Genomic DNA, 13740 nt, shown 5'->3' on the forward strand with positions numbered 1-13740 from the left:
CGTTTAAACCATGCGCGGTATAATTTGCTTGCATGTATGATACAGTATATGAAGAGTTCATTTGCAAAAACAGATTATAATACAAATAAAAAAATCCATGTTTTTATTGTGCATTCCAATGAATGCTGTATCAATCAAACAGCAGTTAGGTTGTTTTGATTGAGTAATAATAACTCAAAAAATACAGCTGACAAACACAATAAAACACCATAACATACTGAGAAACATGATTTTTGAACATTTTTTAAAATATTTTTGTATAAATACAATTGAGCACCTTGAACATTTGGAGTATCTGAAAACATTAATAACATCCACACCAGAAGTGACATTTAAAAAAACAAACAGAACTTACCGTTTGGACAAAATGTCTAAATAACATGGAAAAGATATGTTGCGAGTGTATGTGGAATATTGATAATAAATTGTGACTATAGATAAGTATTCTCCTGCTTCTTTGTTACTCCTGTAACATCTTAAAAACAACCTAAGATGGCTTTAATTTTGTTTAAATTACAGAATTAGACTACAAATCTAAGAGAATATGATCTTATAATAATTTTCTAAGATAACCTTCTTGTTTAGCAAAACTTGATGATTTGTTTACATGTTGTTATTACGTTTAACTTATTTATTAGTTTATTACCTCTATTTTATGTCATGTAATGTAAAACCAGGCATGACAAAAACAAATTTGTGACCACAATGACAGCTAAAATGCTGCACAAGAGGACACAAACACAGCCGTTTAGACTACATTTAAAGGGTTAGTTCAGCCAGAAATGAACATTTCTGTCATTAACAACTTAACCTCAAGTTGTTCCAAACCTGTAAATATGTCTTTGTTCTGTAAAACACAGGGAAAATATTTAGAAGAATGTTAGCAACTGAGATTTCTGGGACAACATTGACTACCAAAGTAAAACACACATTTCGTGTCTTTTCTGAAAGGGAAAAAGTAATATTGACTATCAAAAAATGAAATGTTAGTCTAAGGGTCCCCAGAACTGTTTGTTATACTGAATTCTCTTGTGTTAAACAGAACACAAAATGATACAATATTTTTTCTACTATGGTAGTCAATGGAGCCCCAGCAATCTCCGTTCACATTCTTCCAAATATATTTGTGTTCAACCACACAAAGAAATGTATACGGGTTTGGAACAACTTGAGGGTGAGTATAATGGCAGAATTTTCATTTTTGGGTGAAATATCCCTTTAATATTGAATGTACAGTTGTGTGAAACACGATTTCAGACCAGTAAGATTTTCTGGGGATGATCTTTCCAATGGGATGTTACAAATATAGCAACTTAGAAACCGACAATGTTATATTGTTGTTGCCTGTACCTGTGTATGTTAAGGCAATAGCTTTGTGTTAAGGCTGTCACAATTTCGTAGTCTGTATTGAATTATAATTTAAGTAAGCTTTTATTTTGTCCATGCGGTTTGATGATAATTACAATTCATTTTTGTGGGTCTTATGGGATTTTCGGTGCGACTTGTGTCCTTACCAGTAACGTAACAAACCCAAGAGAGCTCTGATTTACTCTGACGGCCCCCGTCATGTGCCCCGTGAGTGATGTGTTTCAGGGAACAGGAAGTGGACCCTCCCTGCCTTTTATTGAGGGAGTGATCAAAAGTCAACCCGCCAACTCAATCTCCTCCTCTCGCCTTTCATCAAGCTCCCTACACATTTTATAATCAGCCTCCCCCTTAAAAAAACAAAATGCCATTTTCGCCCATTGTTGCAGATCAGAATAAACCACTGTAAACAATGGTCAGGAAAAAAGTACAGCGCTTTCCTGCGGAAGCACCCATACACACAATATCACCAGTACAGTCAAAAAAGCACAACTTGTTTTGTGCTCCGTTCACACAGATTTTTTCCGTGCTCTTACATCACCTTGCTCTTTTCAGGGCCCAGAATGATTATCAACAATGCTGCCCGGACATAAATGTTGTTTCTTATTTAAGACACAGGCACCGTTTCCTATGAGCAAACTCTAAACCTGCTTAGACTTCCTGCTCCTGTTGCTGACCAGCCGGTGAGAGAGTGATTTCTGGGGAACCTTTAGCAAGAAAAACATTTTTTTTTTGCTTCATTCATTAATTTTTTAGTTTGTTTGTCATTCATCTCTTCCTGCCATTCTTTTCCGCCTTGCTTTTCTTTAATTCGTGGCTTCCTTTTTGGGGTTTAATGGAAATGTGCTTAGCCCTGGAAATGATGGGTTCGTGCTCAAAATATGCTTGTGTTTTGCCGCGTCACATGTACAACTTAAGTAGTGCAATCTTTGTCATTTATCAGACGTCTTGCTCAGAATTTATGTTGGCATATATTCGAGACATGCTTTAACATCAATGTTTTGTCAGGGTATGGCTGGCTACCATTAAAATAGTTGATGACTCTAGTCTGCGTAGTCTAATAGTGACTGCATGGGACGAAGTTTACATAGAAGGAATACAATATACACAACTGGTCTAGTCAACTGGCGGCCCGCATATTTACCTGGCCCGCCTTTACATTTCAAATAAGTTGAGAGACTTTTAAGAGCTGTGTGCTTTAAGAAATTCATGCCCTGAGACGCCAGAAAAATGCTGCTACATTCAATGCAAAAGTAATATTCATAACACTTTTGTCGTCTTATAAAGCGATTAGATTGGTCTGTCCATAAAATGTATCTTGTTTGCAACGTTACAATGGACAATCCACAGCCACGGGCAGTCGGTAAGTGCACGCGATAGGTCACGTTCCAAAACGCATCTTGTGCTCTTGAAATTTACTGCAGGAAGGGTACACCACGTGAACGGTTGTCTCAGACTGTGTTGTTTTTATTGTTGCACAGATCTTTTTATAAGACGCCAGTTTAATGTCACAAGGGGAAGGGATTACTTTTGTGCTGAAAATATGAACTTTCAATCAAATATATGCCATAATATCTTCATGAACAATCAATGCCACCCACATCTTGGATGGACTGGGGGTGAGTAAACGAACAGCAATTTGATCTTTGGGTAAACTAATGCATCAAGGAATATAAAGTACTATTAAAAAAGCTCATGCAACATCTGACTGCATGTTTTAATATATTATCTAAACGTAACGGCAACAAAAACAGTACAAAAGGAACAAAGTGCAATAAATAACAGAAATACTAAATTAAAGAAGAAAAGAGGATATGGAAAAAGACTGGCCCACATCCCATTCATACTTTTAGGATCTGGCCCTCAAGGAAAAGTATGTTTTTGTTAGTGTATTGCATGTTTTTAAATGGATCTCTCCGAACTTGTTAACTCCGAAAAGCTTGAGAAATATTAATAAAAGAAAATTGGGTCACACTTCTCGCCATTAACAAACCATTAATTCTCAATAAACTCTGCCTTTGTTGCTTATTTATAGTTAGTAAGGTAGTTGTTAGGTTTAGGTATTGGGTGAACTTAGGGATGTAGAATATGGTCATTCAAAATGTATGTGCTTTTTCAGTGCTAAGAAACAGCCAAAATGCCAATAATAGGCATGTTAATAACAACTAGTTAATAGTGAGAATTGCCCCCTATACTGAAGTGTTACCAAACATTAAACTCAATGTAGGTTTTATTTTCTGAATGCTTTTGTGGTAACACTTTAGTATAGGGACCAATTCTCACAATTGAGTAGTTGCTGATTAGCATTCATTTTATTAGCATATTACCTGTTTATTAGTACTTATAAAGCACATGTTCTGCATCCCTAATCCTACCCAAAACCTAAACCTACCATACTAACTATAAATAAGCACCAAATTAGTTTTTTGTTTTGTCTAAATCTCATATGTGACCGTGGACCACAAAACCGGTCACAAGTCGAACGCTTATATTTATAGCAATAGCCAACAATAATCCATTGTATGGGTCAAAATAATAAGAACAATTAATATACTTTATACTGGTGAGATATTTGCAAAGCCCAGTGACAAACATAAAGGCTGACAAATAATAATGATTTAAATAAAAATCACAAAATGAGATACGGTGTTTCCAAAGGACAACAGCGGCCGCAGAGAACTCGAACGCGACACCCTCATTATTACTTCAGAAGAGCAAAGTCGGATAATTCTGACATCATGTGAACGCAAAAGTGTCCCTGAAACAAAACCCCTTGCCGTCTCAAACACACCCATCTGATCTTCTTCACAGACATGCATTAGGTCGAGCACAGTCTGTGTAGTCGAAGCGATTACAGTTCGGTCCAGCCTCAGACTGACCTATTTTTATCTTCTCGTCTAATGGTTTCATTGTAACTGTCCTAGTTTCTCCTCAGGCCATTTCCATCCTCTTCTCGGCTTGCTGGCCCATGGCCTCGCTCGTACAGTGGGTCAGTCTGCTCAGAGTTCGCGCTGAGTCTGTCAGCTGAGCTGCTGGCGGCGGATGCATTATTTAATACCTTCTCTCTTCCACATAAACAGAGCATCAATTATAGAAAAAGGTGGTCATTAATCTTTGAAACGGGGGTATGCTTACTAAGGCTGGAATCCGCTATTGGCACCAGTTGTGGGAGTGCTTGTGAGCACCGTGCACGTATTGGCCTTTTTTGTTTTTGCTAAACTCTTTTCTTTGGGTTGTTTTATGGGCTTTAGTGGCCATTACTTGCAGTACTTGACTTGTATTACAGGTGAGGGGTGTTAATGGAAGGTAAAGAGCAGAAGATTATGACTCTTTTCTTCTGGTCTTGTTGTTGGGTCTCTCTCACGTTACTTACTTACACATTTATAGGTTCGGTTTTTAGTTCATTCAAGCGGATGCATTCTCATGACCGTGGCATTGCAATGCTCTTTTAGTTGAGCTACTGGAAAACCTCAATGGAAACACATTGATGTGTGGAGAATGCTGTTTGAGTTTGGGGTTGAAGTGGTCGAATGGTTTAGTTAAAGGAATAGTTCACCCAAAAATGTATTTTAATCCATAGTTCCCTTTCTGTCGGTCTCTCGACGTTGTGTCGAAGCCGACAGATGGGGTTCGCCCTTGAGAACCAATCGTCTCTGACTATTTTGAAAAGGCCAATGAAAATTGGCGAATGAAATTTGCATGCCGGGCTCCGCCCCCGGAAATCCGGGTATAAAAGGGGAGCCGGCGTGCCCATTCATTCACCTTTTGTTCTTCGGAGCCTTCGCATCTGATGACATTCTTCGAATTGCCGATTTCTACGACGCGGTGCAGCGGAGATTCCCCTGGGCGTCCTGGCAGTTCCTGAGGTATTTTTCTAAAAGAGCAATTTCCTCAGCGTGGCATTGCCCGCTGATCTCTTGGGTGCAGTACACTCATCGAGGACGGGGACGGACACGGTGGTTGCCGCAAGTGTTCGGGGGTCCGATCGCTGTGGCAGCCTCGTGGATTCGTCCTGCCCGCACGGCGCGCGGATGGCTATTCAGACGTTGCGTCACTGCGCGCGGATGGCTAGTCAGACGTTGCGTCACTGCGGGCGGACGGCTATTCAGACGTTGCGTCACGTTGGCTACGTTCTGTCAAGAGCAAGCCACCACCTCGTTTGCTTCCCGTTCTGTGACCGCAGCGGCTACGGCCCTGCCGTCAGCGGCGGCGAGCAGCGAGGGTGATGTGGGGATTATCGTGAGCGTTAATCCGTCAGCCGGTCGGCTCGCGGACCGCTCGCGCCCCGTCTCGCTTGTTTAGCAGGTCCCCAAGGATGGTCCTAAGCCATCTTATTCCTCAGCCACGCGCTCGGACACGAGCCATGGAGATGAGGTGTCTCTTGCAACATCGGAGCGCGACCTGCTGGCATCAGACTCTGGCGATTCCCTGAAGCTCCCTCCCTCGGGAGGTCGAGCACAGGTGAGAGCAGACGTCAAGATGTCAGCCATGCTCGCTCGGACCGCCGTGAGCGTCGGGTTGCGGTGCAGCCCTGGTGCTCGCGGCTGGGTACTCGCACATTGGGCCCGGCTCAAGTGCCAAGTTTTACCGAGCTGCATAAGGAGTTCAGTAAGACCTGGAGCGTCCCTTTCGGCGCGCTTCCGTCTAGCTGACTCTATCGCCCTCTCTTCCCTCGGGGCGGGGAGGCAGCTAGGGACTATGTCAATGCACCCTGGGTGGAGCATGCAGTCGCGGGTATCCGCAGACGGCGGCCACCTGGGGGGCTTGACCTAGACTCACCGTCCAGGGCATGTAAGGTCTCAACATCTCTGGTGTTGAGGCTGGCAGTGCCGTGGACCAAGCTGCCTCCACTCTTACGCATGGCCTTCCTGCAGGCCAGGGCGCTAAAGAGAGCCCCGCGGGGTAAGACCGACCCAAGTAGTGCCGCCGCCGACTGGCCCTCCGGGGACCGCGGTGGCAGCGCAGGCTGGGTCGGACGATGTCCACATCAGTGGCCCGGAAAGATGCCTCGGACCCAATCTTGCGCAGGGGGGCGATGTCGAGAAAGGCCACTTTCCCGACTCCCCTCTCGCAAGGTCGGCTGATTGGTGGCGCTGTCAAGGACTGCTCCAGCAGCCTTTTGACAGTGTAGAAACAGACCGGCCTGCTGTGACCCGGCCGCCTTTCGGCCGTCGAGGTCTCGCACGTGGTCTGCCCCCAGCAGCCCTGGCCTTCTCCAGCGTCGACTCCGGTTCTGGTGCCCCCGCAGGTGGCCCCCCGGAGGAAGACGTTGAGAGGAGGACCACCTAGAGAGATTGAACCATCGGGCCCGACCCAGCCTGGGTTGCTGGATGGTCGGACTGGGGCGGTCCCTGCCGCGTCCCAAACACCTTCTGGGCCCCTTCGGGGGCCTAGTGCCCGCCTTCTCACAAGGAGAGGTCTCTCTCTGGGTCCCACTTGCAGCCGCTCTCACCCTCTGAAAGATGGTGTTCGGCAACTCGACGTTGCGTCGTGGCGGCACGCAATGACGAGTATAAAGCAGCCCTCAGCACTCTCGCTTCGACGGTGCGTCGAGCTGCGCCATCGCCTGGCAGGTGATTTAGCGGAGCCGTTCCCCCCGGGGAGAACAGCACTGCTAGTCATTGAACCAACCCCCGCGGGTTGATGAAGTAGATCGCAGCCCCCCCTGTGAGGTCTCTGGGTGCTTGGTTAGCATTTCAAACCATCACGGTGGCTGGGAGTGTGGTCCGTCTCGGCATTCGATCCAGCTCGCCAGACCTCCGCCGGACTTCAGGCATCCTCTTACCTCAGCAGAGGCAGGGATGTTCCTGTGCTCCAGGCCGGGGCTGCCACCCCTCTGGCGAAGGCGATCGAACCGTCCCCTCGGCCGAGATGTCCAGTGGCTTCGACAGCCGCACTTCATCATCCCCAAAACCAGGGGTCGCTGCATACCTTGAGCAGCACCTTGCAAGGGTGCCGTTCGGGAGGCGCAGAAGCGCGTCCTGGTGTCTGTCAGACGCCAGGAGTGGTTCATGACAACTGACCGCATACTCTCATGTACAGTTTCCCTCGGCACTGTCGAGGGGCTGGCATGTCAGTAACGGGTCAGCCGGGAAAAAGAGAGCAGCTCTCCCTGGCGCGGAGCTCCCCCTTTTCCTGGTAGAGAACTCAACACTGTCTCCATGACGGTGTGCTCGCTCACGAGCACGCACAGTCAGTGCTGAGCTGCTTGAACTTTCAGGCAGCAGCCAGCGGTCCCCTGAAATCAGTTTCAGAGGCTCCTGGGCATGGTGTCCTCGGGGGTGGCCTGTCCCCCTCGGGTTGACGCACATGGGACCGCGACAGCACTGACTACAGAGATGAGTTCCCTGGAGAGCGTGGCGCACTGGCAGTAGGCGTATCGTCATTACGCCTGCTGCCGTCGCATCCTAACCCCGAGCAGGTCTTGAGGAAGGTCTCGTGGAACGACAGACGCCTCCCTACGGGGTGCGGGTGCGGTGTGCAATGGGCGCGCAGTGTCGGGTCGCTGGACGGGCCCCCGCCTGCGTCGGCAGATCACTGCCTTCAAGTTGCTAGCTGTCCTGCTTGCACTGATGAGGCTCCGGCCTCTCGTGCAGAGCCAGCATACTGGCCCGGACAGCACGACCGGCGTAGCGTACTAAACCTCAGGGTGGCACTCGCTCGCTGCAGTCATCGCAACTCGCCCAAAACGCCTCCTCCCGTGGAGACAGCAGGTGGCAAAGCCCCTGCAGGTCACAGGCCCACCGGGTGTCCTGAACCAGACAGCCAAGCGCTCTCTCGTCAGTTGACACCCCGTGGGAAGTGATGACTCCACCCCTGCGGGCTGGCCTGGGTGTGGTTTGGGCGGGCACAGGGGGACCTGTCGCCTCCCTGAACACCACCCAGTACCGCTGGGCATTCCTTGGACGAGGACCCCCTCGACACGGAGGCCCTAGCGCGCAGCCTCCAGTGGAGACAGCAGGTGGCAAAGCCCCTGCAGGTCACATAACCACCGGGTGTCCTGAACCAGACAGCCAAGCGCTCTCTCATCAGTTGACACCTCGTGCGAAGTGACGACTCCACCACTGCGGCCGGCTTGGGTGTGGTTTGGGCGGGCACAGGTGGACCTGTTGCCTCCCTGAACACCCCCCAGTGCCGCTGGGCACTCCCTGGTCGAGGCTCCCCCCTCGACACGGAGGCCCTAGCGCGCAGCTGGCCGCGGGACAAGCGGAACAACGCTTCCCCCCAGTGAGCTTCATTGCGCAGGTCCTGTGCAAGGTCTGGGAAGGGAGTATCAAGTGCTGCTAGTTGCGCCTTACGGGCCCAACTACACTTGGTCCTCGGAGCTGATACTCCTGACGACAACTCCCCCTGGCCAAATCCCCTGACGAAGGGCCTACTCGCAGGGGATGGACACGTTGTGGCGTTCGAGCCGGACCTCTGGGTCTGGCTCCTGGATGGGACGAGGAGTTCCTGGATGACCTACCCCCCTCAGTGGTGGAGACTGTCACTCAGGCAAGGGCCATGCCCACAAGGCTGGATGCCTTTAAGTGGCGCCCCTTCTCGTCCTGGTGCTCTTCTCGAGGAGAAGACCCGCGGAATTGCTCGCTCAGGAACGTGCTGTCCTATTGCAGGAGAGGCTGGGGAGTAATCTCCCCTTCCACATTGGAACGTGGGTACCCGCTGTCGCGGCTATCACGTACCAGTTGCTGGTGAGCCTCTGGGGCGGCATGACCTGATTATTAGGTTCCTCTAGGGCGCGAGGGGCTAACGCCTCGTCCGCGCCCCGTACCCTCTTGGGACCTTAAGGTGGACCTGTGGGTCCCCTTTTTTCGGGCCCTGCCGAGAGCCCCTTCCTCGTTCTGCGAGGGGGGTTGGCTCTCCTGCTGGGGCTCGAGTCCATCCAGAGGGTGAGGCACCTGCAAGCATTCCGTGTCCACCGACTGCCAAAATTCAGGCCCGGTGACTCTCACGTGATCCTGAGACCCCGGCCAACTTACGTGCCCAAAGTTCCGCCGCCCCCCTTTTGGGAACTAGGTGGTGAACTTGCAGGCGCTCCCACACCGGGAGAAAGACCCAACCTGTACGTGGGGTGTCCAGTAAGCGCATTGCGCCTCTACTTGAACCACACAGAGGGCTTCAAGGCCCTGAGCAGCTCTTGTCTGTTTTGGAGGTCAGCAACGGGAGTGCTGTCTCCGAGGAGAGTTGTCGCGCCGGATCGCACACGCCGTCACTACGGTGTGCCGATCCTAGCCCCATGCCCATTTAAGTGACGGTACACTCCGCTCGGGGTGTGGCCTCCTCGTGGGCATCGGCTAAGTGCGCCTCTCTGGCAGACATCTGTAGAGTTGCGGGTTGGGCTACGCTATACCTCGCAGAGGCTTGCAAACCTCCGTGGGGAGTCGGCAGCTCGAGTCTTGCCAACAGGTGAGACCAGCAGTCGTGGGGCGTACGCCTGCGCATAGCGCCTTTCCCCTTCTTAGGTGGATCAGTGCGCTATGGGCTGCCTCCCTTCTTTCCCCAAGGGTGAAGAATAGGCAGTCCGTCCTTCCATCAATAAGCACTCAGGGCGGCGGGCTCGGCGGAGCAGCCCTGCCGCCTATGGCCGGGTATCAAGCTGAGTTATTACATATAGCTCTAACCGGACCTAGTGCCCCACACGTAGTAACCCCCCACTAGGGTGGTTCCGTCTGAGATGTCGTCATGAGATGGTTCCCCACGTGGCAACCCATGACCTCCCCCAGGTGGACATCCACCTTGCGGCATTCCGCACATACCTCCCATGAGTTCTCCCCTATTTGGTGAGACCATGTTGGTGTCTCCACTGTATTCCCCCCCTAGGGTGGGAAGTGGTCTCCGTAGCGCACGTCCTCATTGAAGGAACAGCGCTTACCCAGTAGCCCTACGACTGGATGGCCCTTGCCAATGGGGCCGTCTGAGTTGGCAGAGGGCAGGGGCTACTCATCTTTGCCAAAAGCTCTGGGAGCCCCTGCCTGCCCACTGGAAGGTTACAAATTTCGCGATAGCGCTCACGTGTGGCTCGCCCAGGCCGGTCAACGTCGCTTCGCTAGAGATTGTGACGCGGCTAGTGCCGTGGCGTTTTCCATAGGAACCCCATCTGTCGGCTTCGACACAACGTCGAGAGACCGACAGAAAGGGAACGTCTCGGTTACGTATGTAACCTCTGTTCCCTGATGGAGGGAACAAGACTGTTGTGTCCTCCTTGCCACGACAATAGCCGTCCGCTGCAGCAGTCACGAGATGCTCTCAGGCTCCTCAGCACAAGAGGTGAATGAATGGGCACGCCGGCTCCCCTTTTATACCCGGATTTCCGGGGGCGGAGCCCGGCATGCAAATTTCATTCGCCAATTTTCATTGGCCTTTTCAAAATAGTCAGAGACGATTGGTTCTCAAGGGCGAACCCCATCTGTCGGCTTCGACACAACGTCTTGTTCCCTCCATCAGGGAACAGAGGTTACATACGTAACCGAGACGTTTTTCACCCTCATGCCATCCTAGGTCTATATGACTTTCTTCACAATTTGAGTAATTCTTTCCCGGCTTTTCCCTGCATGGTTGTGTCCCATTTTTTAATCCAATGAGACTCCTTGGGGTAAATAAAGTATTCCTATTTTGACCTCGTTTATCCAAGATATGTCGCGTTAAAACATGTATAGATACATGTGTAACAGTGGCACGCCGACACGCGAGATCCAATGAGATTCATCCTTGAGATTCGTGAAGCTGGCATGCCACCGTTACTCATCTTTCTAAATGATTAAAATAGTTTTGGATGAAGACAGTCAGTGTGTGTTTTCAGTGAAACAAAGACGGCGTGACGGCCGATGTTAATCGTGCTTTTGCAGATTGTGGTCTTGTCCTTGAAAGCGGATGAATAAAACACGGTGTCCTGGATTTAGACTGAACTCCACCCAACATACAGACATGCACGCCCGTGGGAAATGAAAAACCCTATGGAGACAACGATTTGTCTTGTGTGCCGCACAGTGACTTCCGTACAGTTTACTTGTGCGTTTCAAGTGTTAAAATTGCAGAATAACATGGAAAATGCATTTCACAATGCGTTCCAGATGTGATGGACTATCCTGCTTCTTCTCAGTCAGTTTTTTTTATCACAGATTGGTTATCAGTTGTTTTGTGTTCAATGGAAGTCAATCGGTGGGCCAATGAACAATTTTTCAAAATGTCTCTTGTGTTTTGGGTTCGGTGGCGTCATGTAGGCTCCGCCCACTAGCCAGTCCTATCCCAAGTCTGATCCACCATTCAAATTCTAAGGCATTTTTCTTTGGTGTATATTATAACATGGTAAAATGTGTTAAATCGAACTGAAAGTATTGGCCAAAACAAGAAAACGGGGTCAGGGATTTGTTGAAATTCATAATAACAAGCATTCTGAGGATGTGTGAGACAGGGTTTAATAGGCCGTTACTCACATTCTACCATCTTTCGTATTAATGACCGTAATGATTACTTTTATTTTGACGGATAGTTCAGAACTTCATCTTCCCACTAGAAGCATCTTTACGATTCAAGGTGGTTGCATATCAAATGAGCCCTTCCAGATGGACGAACCCGACACATTCACACTATGCGACATGTTCAGGAAGTGTTAAATCACTGTAGCAGGAAGTGAGGTGGGAGTCCGTCTGCAGTGCAGTTACTGTAAAGTGTCTGACATCCGCAGGCGTAATGTAATATATTGCATTATTATTTAAATGGAAAAAGGATGTGACAGCGGTTTGGCCTTAAGCTTTCTAAGTGGGCTTTGAAATGAGTGCATCTATAAATAGATGTTGTATAATCTAAACAAGGCTGTACAGTAACTCTACATGTAACTATTTTGCTGTATGTGGCGCACTGTGGTGTTGTGTAGTAGATTAGTAGTCGTTTATAATAATGCGATTAAACCTGCTAAATTGCTTCGTGATACATGTCATTTATTTGAATAGCAAAATACAAGAAATATTGTGACTTGTATCATCAGGGCACGTACAGTATCTTCTCAGAGCCTTGGTCATGTGCTTCTGGAGTGTTGTGAAAAGACGTTTTGTACACGGCTCCGTCTATCTCTCTGTTCATCTCTCTTTCTTCAGTCCCCACGTCTCAGTCATGTGATGATGTTCGCAAAATTACTGCATTTTTTTGCCTGTTATTGGCTGTTTAAGTGCGGTGGTTAAAACGAACAGTGTGCAAATCTTATTTCCTTTTATGGTTCAAGGGCAATTCATAAAAATGTAAAAAAGACCGTTTATTCACCCTCATGTCGCTCATAACCTGTATATGACTCTTTCTTCTGTGGGACAGAACAGAAGAAGATATTTTGAGAAATGTTTTCTTTGTTTTGTTTTCATACAATGAAAGTCATCGGGGTTGAATGAGTTTTGGTTACCGCCGTTCTTGGAAATAACTTATTTTGTGTTCTGCAGAAGAAAGAAGGCAGTACAGGTTTACAGGGTGAATAACTGATGAAAAATGTCATGTTTTTGGTAAGCTATCCCTTTAAGTATTTTAAAAACAATACCTTCAATAGATTTGTGTTAGAATCAGATCAACCGAAATATTGAAAACGGTTTGCTCACCATGTATATGAATATTGATAGTATATAAAAACAAGATTTGAGGGCTGAGAAAGTGTTATTTTTATTAGGTCGAGGATGATAATATAGGGAATATGCTGTAGGTAAACGGAGACCAGCTGATATTAACCCAGCTCTATTTTTAGGATGTAATAGTTGCTGCCAAGAGATGTGTTTCGACTGAAAACATCTGTGTTGTGTCCATGAAGGTAGATCCTAGGGAGGTGTTGGTAGATCAAGCACTGAGGGCATTAGAAAAGACAGCTGGAATTATCGGTCTCAAAGTCAGCTGTAAGTCATCAATCCACTCGTACACAATCCGTATCACAAAACTCCTATAAGGACCCGCACTATTCATCCACTGACTGAGCTCTGAGGTCTTCTACAGTGTATGTATGATGTCGGCCACTGGGGTCTTTCATACTGTGACACTGCTAAAAACAATCCTAGTGGCTGGTAGTCAAAAGTGTCTTATTTGTTCTTTCAGCAGCACTAAATATTGGAGGCATATATGACAGAGCTTAAGTTTGCAACTTAAAAACTAATTTTAAGTATTTGTAGGAAGCTGTGCCTTGTGGAAGAGAAATATACTGGCAATGCTGATACCAATGTTTTTTGCTTTGGCTATTTATTGTGCCGCCTTAGTTGTATGTATGGGATAGCTTTGTCCTGTGAGACCAAAACTATATATCAACCAGTTCATGAAAAAGATGTCTGATAATCATCTGGATGGATATTCATTCACGCACAAAGTATTCATTTACTAGAAAACACGTTTTTTTTTCAGTTTAAAAGAGTT

At 47.9% G+C, this 13740-nt stretch overlaps 1 protein-coding gene across 2 annotated transcripts in view; it reads left to right on the forward strand.

Annotated features, from left to right (window-relative positions):
* rabgap1 (RAB GTPase activating protein 1) overlaps positions 1 to 13740 on the forward strand; it is a 69338-nt gene that overhangs the window by 40117 nt on the left and 15481 nt on the right. The window lies entirely within an intron of this gene.

This window comes from Barbatula barbatula, assembly GCF_947034865.1.
Source record: "Barbatula barbatula genome assembly, chromosome: 24".
Classification (NCBI taxonomy): Eukaryota; Metazoa; Chordata; class Actinopteri; order Cypriniformes; family Nemacheilidae; genus Barbatula; species Barbatula barbatula.